Source organism: Tiliqua scincoides, chromosome 2, assembly GCF_035046505.1.
Source record: "Tiliqua scincoides isolate rTilSci1 chromosome 2, rTilSci1.hap2, whole genome shotgun sequence".
Classification (NCBI taxonomy): domain Eukaryota; kingdom Metazoa; phylum Chordata; class Lepidosauria; order Squamata; family Scincidae; genus Tiliqua; species Tiliqua scincoides.
In genome coordinates, this window is record NC_089822.1 from 44,586,794 (window position 1) to 44,594,684 (window position 7,891).

Below are 7,891 nucleotides of genomic sequence, written 5' to 3' on the forward strand. Positions count from 1 at the left end.
TAATGATTGGGGGAAAAAACATGGATTGATTGATCTGTTTTAAAACCAAGTTATCCATCAACTAAATACAATTGTTTATACAGCTGTAGCATGGCAAGTGGATCTTTGTAAAATTCCATAACCTGCAGTGCAATCCTATGCAGGTTTAGTCAGAAGCAAGTCCCATTGTATTCAATGGGTAAGATCTTTTGCATTTTTGCACTTTTCTATGCATAAGTGGAGACATTTTTGTACCCAGTCCCACCTCAATACCCCGTTGGGCCATATCCATTGTGTCCTATGGTCTCCTGACCATTGAGGTGGATTTGGAAGCACTGTGGAGGTCTTCTGTGAGATGAGGAAGTTCCTTTATGGGAACTTCCTTCCATGTACAGATGGGTTAGGATACAAAGTTATGGAACTTCCTCACTAGGAGGTGCTTAGACTTGTAGCCTAATTTTGCTCCCATAATTCATGTCTATCCCAATCCCAGCAGGAATAGAAATGTATTTAACTACCACAAGTAGGAAACTACTTTATTTTACATAAGTAGTACTAGTGCTACCAGTAGGACAGTTCTTGAATTAGCACATTACTAGCTGTGCCCAAGAACTGCACATGAGTTTTTTTTAATTGCAAGTTTTCTGATGCATCTGTCTCCCCCCAAATTTATAGCTTTTGTGAAAAACTGAATTTACTTGCAGCAGCTTTATAGGAACAGTTGAAAATTTAAGGTTATAGGAGCGTAGTAAATGTGTGAAGAAAAATGAGATACCTGTCAGAGACATGAAAATGTGAAGAAATAAAAAAGAAGCACCAATAACATGTATTTGCATGGAGTGGGGGACAGAGTGCTACCTGGGATGGAAGCAATATGAAATTGGTTGCATGCTGTTGTGATAGAACATCTCTTGAATTTGAATTTGAAAAACAATAGAGTGAATATTATACCATATGCCGTGTACTTGGTCATACATAAGTCCCCCTAAACAATCAATAAGAGAAGTTAGCTACACCTAACTTAAACAACATTGGTTGGTTGACAACCTTCAGTCTCGAAAGACTATGCTATAAGCCTACAGCACCTGGTATTCCCAGGCAGTCTCCCATCCAAGTACTAACCAGGCCTGACCCTGCTTAGCTTCCGAGATCAGACGAGATCAGACATGTGCAGGGTAACATTGATTTCAAAAGAATTATTTCCTACAGACTTGCATGCTTTGGGAAACTATATCTGAATGATTTTATTTGAAGAATAAACAGTTTGGGACAAAGATACTCCCTGAAGATGCTGTAGAGCCAAGGAGCTCCAATGCCATTAATACTGCACAGGGGGTAGGTGGGGCAGGGTGGGCAGAACAGGGCAGGGATGGGGAGGAAGAGGGCAGGGTAGGAAGGGGCAGATTGAGTCTGGGAACAGGGTAGTATTGGTGGCAGCAGCAGCACCGATATCCTATCCCCCTTCCAGGCCTCAATCTGCCTTCCTGTGTCCACTCTGATCTGCACCATCAAAATCACTGGTGCAGGTCCAAGAAGACTCACTCAGGCACCAAAGACTTACCCCCTGGCAAGGGAACAAATGTTCCCTTACCCAGAAGAAACTGCTTGGACTGCTCCCTGGAGGATGCAACAGATGTTCTGGTGTCATGGTTGCATTGGAAAAGGGGGTGATTTATTGAGGATTGGGCTATTGGCGAAGAATTTCTTGCAACAGTCATTTATGGCTATTTCTCTGAAACAAACTCTCCAGGTTTTCAGGTGTGACCTTTCTAGTCCTACCCAGAGGGGCAGAGGATTGAACCTGCCACCTTCAGTACATGCTCTTCTATTGAGCAATTGCCCTTCCTGTCAGGATGATGACAACTTTCAAACCAGAGTGCCTTACACCAATTCTGTCCACCTTGTTGCAACTCTAGTTCTGAAAATGTCACCGTTTTATATGGTGCCGTGCCCCATCTGAGAACTCGAGAGCAAATTTCAATTAATAGATAGGAACAGACATAAAGAATATTTCCTACCACTGAAATATAAGTTTGCTTCCATTTAAAAGGTTTGGGGTAGAGAATCACTTTTCATTTTTGCCAATGTTTGCCTCTCCCTGACAATGGCAGTATGATAATCTGACTTCCACTAGCACATATTGAGAGCATTTTGTATACGTCCCAGGAGGTACAATATGTTAAATGCATTTTGAATTCATAACACAGCAGCCGCTGCCAAGAAATATACCTATACTTATGACTCTAGAAGCGAGACTGGGCACAAAAGACTTCTAGAATAATTGTCGAGTCTTTTTGACTGTGTCAAATACAAATTTTATCATTTGGGTCTTTTTTAATTTCACTTGTCAGAATGAAAGAGAACAGTACTTGAAGTGATCCCCAGTATGTCAGGAGTAATGGGAAGTTTGGGACCACATGTTAGCTGCTCAAAAGGAAAAAAGAAGAAAGCGGAAAGGAATGCCGTGGCTGGAATGTAAATGGGACTCCATTTATTCTCTTTCTTCAGCACAGGAGACAGGAACGGCACTTCCAGTTATTTTCACGGAGGAAAATAAAACATGTTTTACATGAGGGAAAGCAGGGAGGTTAAGCAGCTTTACGAAAAACTGCTACCAGTGTGTCAACCCCTATCAAAAATCACTTGTGCTAACAATAGCTTGTGACTTTGTCGGAAGGAATTTTAAGTGAGACATTGGGGAAGGAGAAATTTTGCCAAGAAAACAAAAGGCTTGTTCAAGTTGGCAACTTCATCGCTTTGGTAATATTAATCAAGCAGGCCCCTGCCAAAAGGTGAGCCTATAAAGACATCAGAGTCAACTCAGCCAAAGGGATACAGAAGGAATATAGAAGCCAGGCTTCTTGGCATACTTAAGGTAAGGTGAGTATAATTCTTCCCTTTTTGCCGCTGGGGAACTGAGGCTGAGAGGGAATGCCTTAGGCCACATAGTGAGCTCATGGCAGAGGTGAGATTCAATCCAGGGAGGTCCGGCTTTATAATTCAGAACCAATTTCAATTTCCAGCACTGATGCAGCTGCAGTGCAGTGCAGTGCAGCCCCAAGGTAAGGGAACAAATAACTGTAACTGGCCACCCACTGCAGAATGCAGGGCACACCCTGTTGGTGTGGCTGCATCAGTCCTGGAAATTTGGATAGGACTGGGCTCAGAGCCATTGCCATCACCAGCATGTTGGGGGCCCTTGAGCGAAGCCCTGTACTGGGCATTGGTGTCTCCCTGCCAACCCTAATGGAACACGTCTTTTAACTGTCCTGTTAGCTCAGGGCAGCCTGGCCAGGTGAGGTCTCTGGTGAGTGATCTGATTAACCCCTGATGTTCCACAGCATTCTTAAAAGAGATTAGGAGACCATAGATGAAACTGCAAGCCACAGAAAAAGAAAAGTGAATATTGGTAATATAGACTTGCTTGGTGAAATAAACCAATATTGCTGTCTGTAACTGCCCTCGTAATTCACATTTATGGCAAAAACAGGCATCAGAGCTATTAAACTAGCATACACTCAAGCCAAGCCAAGTGCATATGTCCAAAGTCTTGTACAGTGTTTCTCAATCTGTGTGGGTGGGTTTCAGGAGGGTTCCCGTTCATTTCAATGAGTGGTTTTCATTCATTTCAATGTTTCTCAAACTGTGGGTGGGTTTTAAGTGCATTCCCATTCATTTCAATATTTTATTTTTAATCTATTAGACTTGATACTACCACGGCATGTGAGTGCATTTGGGGAAATGCTACAGACCTGTATTTTTAACAAGCTACTATGTATATTTTTAACAATGAAAGTAAATGGGACTCAAGCCTGGGTAGTATTGCAACCTAGGATTGTTAAAAGTTTTCCTGCTTGATGATGTAACTTCCGGTCATGACATCACTTCTGGTGGGTCTCATTCTAAAAAGTGGGTCCCGGTGCTAAATGTGTGAGAACCACTGGTCTAGTAGGTTTTATTCAGGAGGTTTGGTGAGCTATAAGCTAGCAAGAGAGTAAGTAGAGGATGGAGATGCAAACAGGAATTGGCAAGAATGTAGAATGAACCCTGTGCTTGCTCTGACTAAGGTTGCTGGCCCACAATGTCTCGTAATAGAGACAGTTATAGTCCTTTTATATCAGGGATCATAATGGCTTGACCTGAAATAACTGTAAAAGCAACCAAGGCCTTATTTACACCTCAACTACGGTACTGTGGGAGCCACGACCCTATGTTGTTGTTATCTCACACCGTTTGTGACATTTGCATGAATACTGGAGGTTCTATATGGGCAGGATTTGGTGATATGGGCATTTGGTGGGCCGCTGTGAGATACAGGAAGCTGGACTAGATGGGCCTATGGCCTGATCCAGTGGGGCTGTCCTTATGTAGGATAAATCACATAGATCCTTCCAGAATGTTGACCCAGTCATGCCCCAGGATACTGCAATCATGCCAATAACCCAGAGACAGGCAGTGGGGGGGAGGCAGGTGAGTCAGAGTCCTTCAGAGTCCTTCAAAAAGCAGTCTTTCAAAAAGCAGCTCTGCCACTGTGTGAGATGTGCAAGCACAATCAACCCACGTGCTCCATCCCTGCAATAACCTGCCTCCAGTATGAGGTTTCAGTATCAATAACCCAATCTTATGGGCTGCCCAGTGTTACCGGGACAAACTCCTGTTGTTGTAAAGTGATTTTTGGCAGTGTGCTACACACACCACCAACCACCATTTCCAAGCAAAGCAGCATTGGAGGCCTGCTGCCACAGCTGCCGACCTGCACTGGAGCAAGTAAGCCTGCACGGCGGGGGCAGTTCATGGGCGTGGAGGGGAGTAATGGGACATACTTGGGGAGGAACCAGGGGGTGTGTCATAGAGTGGATCTGGCAGCAGTCACACATTCCAGATCTTATTTTTCTGCCCACTTGGCTCTCCTCTGACTTGCACCAGCTATATAGCTGGCACAGATCCAAGGAGACCCATGGGTGATTAGGCAGCTGTCAATCTGGTAATCAGGCAGTCTACCGGGGTTTAAGTAAAAAATGTGTTTTTATATGTATACCGTATTTATCGGCGTATAACACGCACTTTTTCCCCCTGAAAATAGGGGGCAAATGATGTATGCGTGTTATACGCCGATGTCCAGGGAACGGAATCCTCTTTAAGGGATCCCGTTCCCAATAGTGCCTAGCGGCGGCGCAGCGTCGTGACGTGATGTCAGCGCTGCGCCCGCCGCATATTATCACAGCCGCTGGCAGCTGATGAATATGGTAAGTGGAGACCCTTTCTTTGGGGAGGGGAGGGGGAGGGATTGAGGTGAGGTGAGGTGGGGTGGGGGAAGAGATGGAGGTGAGGTGGGGTGGGGGCAAAGAAATACTGACGTTTGGGAAATGCCTCACTACTTATGATTGGCGTTGTACAGAATGCAGCTACCCTTATTTTTTTCCTGAAATTTCCCTCTTAAAATGAAGATGCGTGTTATACGCCTGTGCGTGTTATACGCCGATAAATACGGTATATCTCCCACCCTACCATGCAGTGCAGCCTCAGTTGGTGCAGCTGCACACTACAACGTGGAACGGGAGAATTGGGGCAAAAGGCAAATACTACAAAAATACAGGGAAGTGGTTCCCAAGTTGTACGGCTGTGGGGTCAATGGGGTCAGTGTCTGCCTGTAATTTTTGCACCTAGCCTGCCTAGATTGGTAGCTGTATAGGTCAAGTCTTTGTTTAACCACTGCAGAAATCCCAATTCTGCACTTTGTACAGACAACTTTCCTGATGCCACCCATGTCCTATTGACCAGTTGGCATTCCACTAACTCACAAATAAAATATTTATTTTTGAGCACGCACCCTTTTGCCACCACATTTTGTAAGGCATATAAGCAGTACATTATTAAAATAGTATTGTAATGTATGCAAGGAAGTCAAGTGCGGCCGGGTTTATTTATAGAAACCTTAACAAATAACCCAACCCAAGATTGAAATACTGCATGAAGCTCAATGTCTACATTCTGGCTGCCAGTCTTGCCAAAGCTGATGTCACTTTCAAAATACTGTGATTTATACCCAAACCTGTATACAGCTTATAACAACGATTTACATTTTCCACTGGCAATGCAGTCATAAATCTGGACTCAGTTAGATTAGGAACAATGATGCTGAATGATTCAATACCTGAGAGTAAAAGTGGCATATTATCCCGCCAATTCCCAGCTCCTTCTGGTTTGCATCCAAATCTGGCCTGACCCACGTCTGTGAGTTGGAACTGAATATGTACAAGCTGACAAAAGTCATTGATAACTGGCAGGCCTATGGTGTTCAGTCTTCCCTAGACTGTCGGGGTATTTATTCTCAGCCTTGGGGTGCTACTAGGATCTGTTACGGTGCCTGAACATCAGACTATAGCAGTAGCCAAGGGCATTTTCTGTTGGCCAATGCTCTAGTTATATAGCAATACGGATGACTTGCCTAGAGGTTAGACATTCCATTATGCGCAAAGACTTCCTGGTAGCACACCTGACGTAGCCACACCCTACTAGCAATGCACTGCTGAAGCCATGCCCTCACCCTTGCAAGATTAAATGCTGCATACAAAAATGGAGATCTATCCTCCTCATGACTGGAACCCTGGAATGTCCTATGTTAATCTTTAAGTACAACTTGTTAGCATTGGGATTTGGCCCCTGAAATGTACTCCAGATGGGAACATATCCTAGGTGCACCTGTAGAATGTCTCCATTATTTCTAACATTTTAAAGCTGGAATTCTCTACTGCAAGAAGCTCTCAAAGATGCAGATGCAGCCTTCTAGGGCTGCAATCCTATACCCACTTTCGTGGGAGTAACAACTCAATCCTGAGCTTCCCAGGGCTGCAGAGGCACCAAAGTGGATACTGCTGCATCCAGCTGGGCTGGGAAGCAGCATCAGAGCTACATGGGGTAAGGAAGCTTAAAGGTCAGGCCTCCTCAATGGGCCTCCTTGGATCTGTGCCAGCTGTTGAGCCGGTGCACATTCAAGAAGACCAGTGTTGGGTCTCCTGGGCTTGGAGGGGGGTCCGGTTATGGCAGTATGAACTGCTGCCATCTCCACCCCCCTCCAGACCTGCTCCTTCCCCACCAAGCCTTCCCCCTGCCCTCTTCTGCTCCGGAATGCCTCCCCCTCCTACCCAGGCTTACCTCTCCATTTCCTGGCACTCAACCGGAGCTCTGGGCGGTGGTTGGTGGTCATCATGCTGAGCCTTCTCTGGCACTGGATTGGCAGAGTCTGTCACAGGCGTGCTTTATGAAACATTTGCGACAGTGCATGCTGGTGCCAGGCCGTTGCATGTCGCATAGGATCAGACCCTAAGTCTCATTGAACTTGAATGGTTTGTCTGGTTGGCAACCTTCAGTCTCTAAAGATTATGGTATAAGCCTACAGCACCTGGTATTCCCAGGCGGTCTCCCATCCAAGTACTAACCAGGCCTGACCCTGCTTAGCTTCCAAGATCAGACAAGATCGGGCATGTGCAGGGTAACAGTTGCTGCACTAAATTTGGTGGGGCTTATTTCTGATAGGCTTGCACTGTAACAAAGGTAGGCTGCCATCAGAACTGGCCCTATAGTTGCCATGGAATCAGGAATCTTATGGTCTGAAGCTGGGGTCAAGTTTAGCGAGCTACAACGGAGTTAATGAGCTACCGTGGACACTTCTAGAAGAACTCTTTGGTCAGTGCTTTGCTACTTGCAGCCATATGTAGAATTGCAATGCTGTCCCCCACAGCAGTACATGAGACACATAGTAGTATGAACCCTCCCCGCCAACCATGCAGAGATCTAAAATACTGGGGGGAAATCACAATCTGCACTATGGAAAGGAACACCCATTTCCTTCTTAAAATGCTAAAAATATAGTGAAACATGATTTGGCATGGTTCCAACATAGGGCTTTGGT

The 7,891-nt window shown here is 45.2% G+C and overlaps 2 pseudogenes; both read right to left on the reverse strand.

Annotated features, from left to right (window-relative positions):
- Window positions 1-1,052: 1,052 nt before the first annotated feature.
- Window positions 1,053-1,171, reverse strand: LOC136642730 (5S ribosomal RNA; annotated as a pseudogene).
- Window positions 1,172-7,369: 6,198 nt separating this feature from the next.
- LOC136642511 (5S ribosomal RNA) lies at window positions 7,370-7,489 on the reverse strand (annotated as a pseudogene).
- Between the last annotated feature and the right edge of the window lie 402 nt (window positions 7,490-7,891).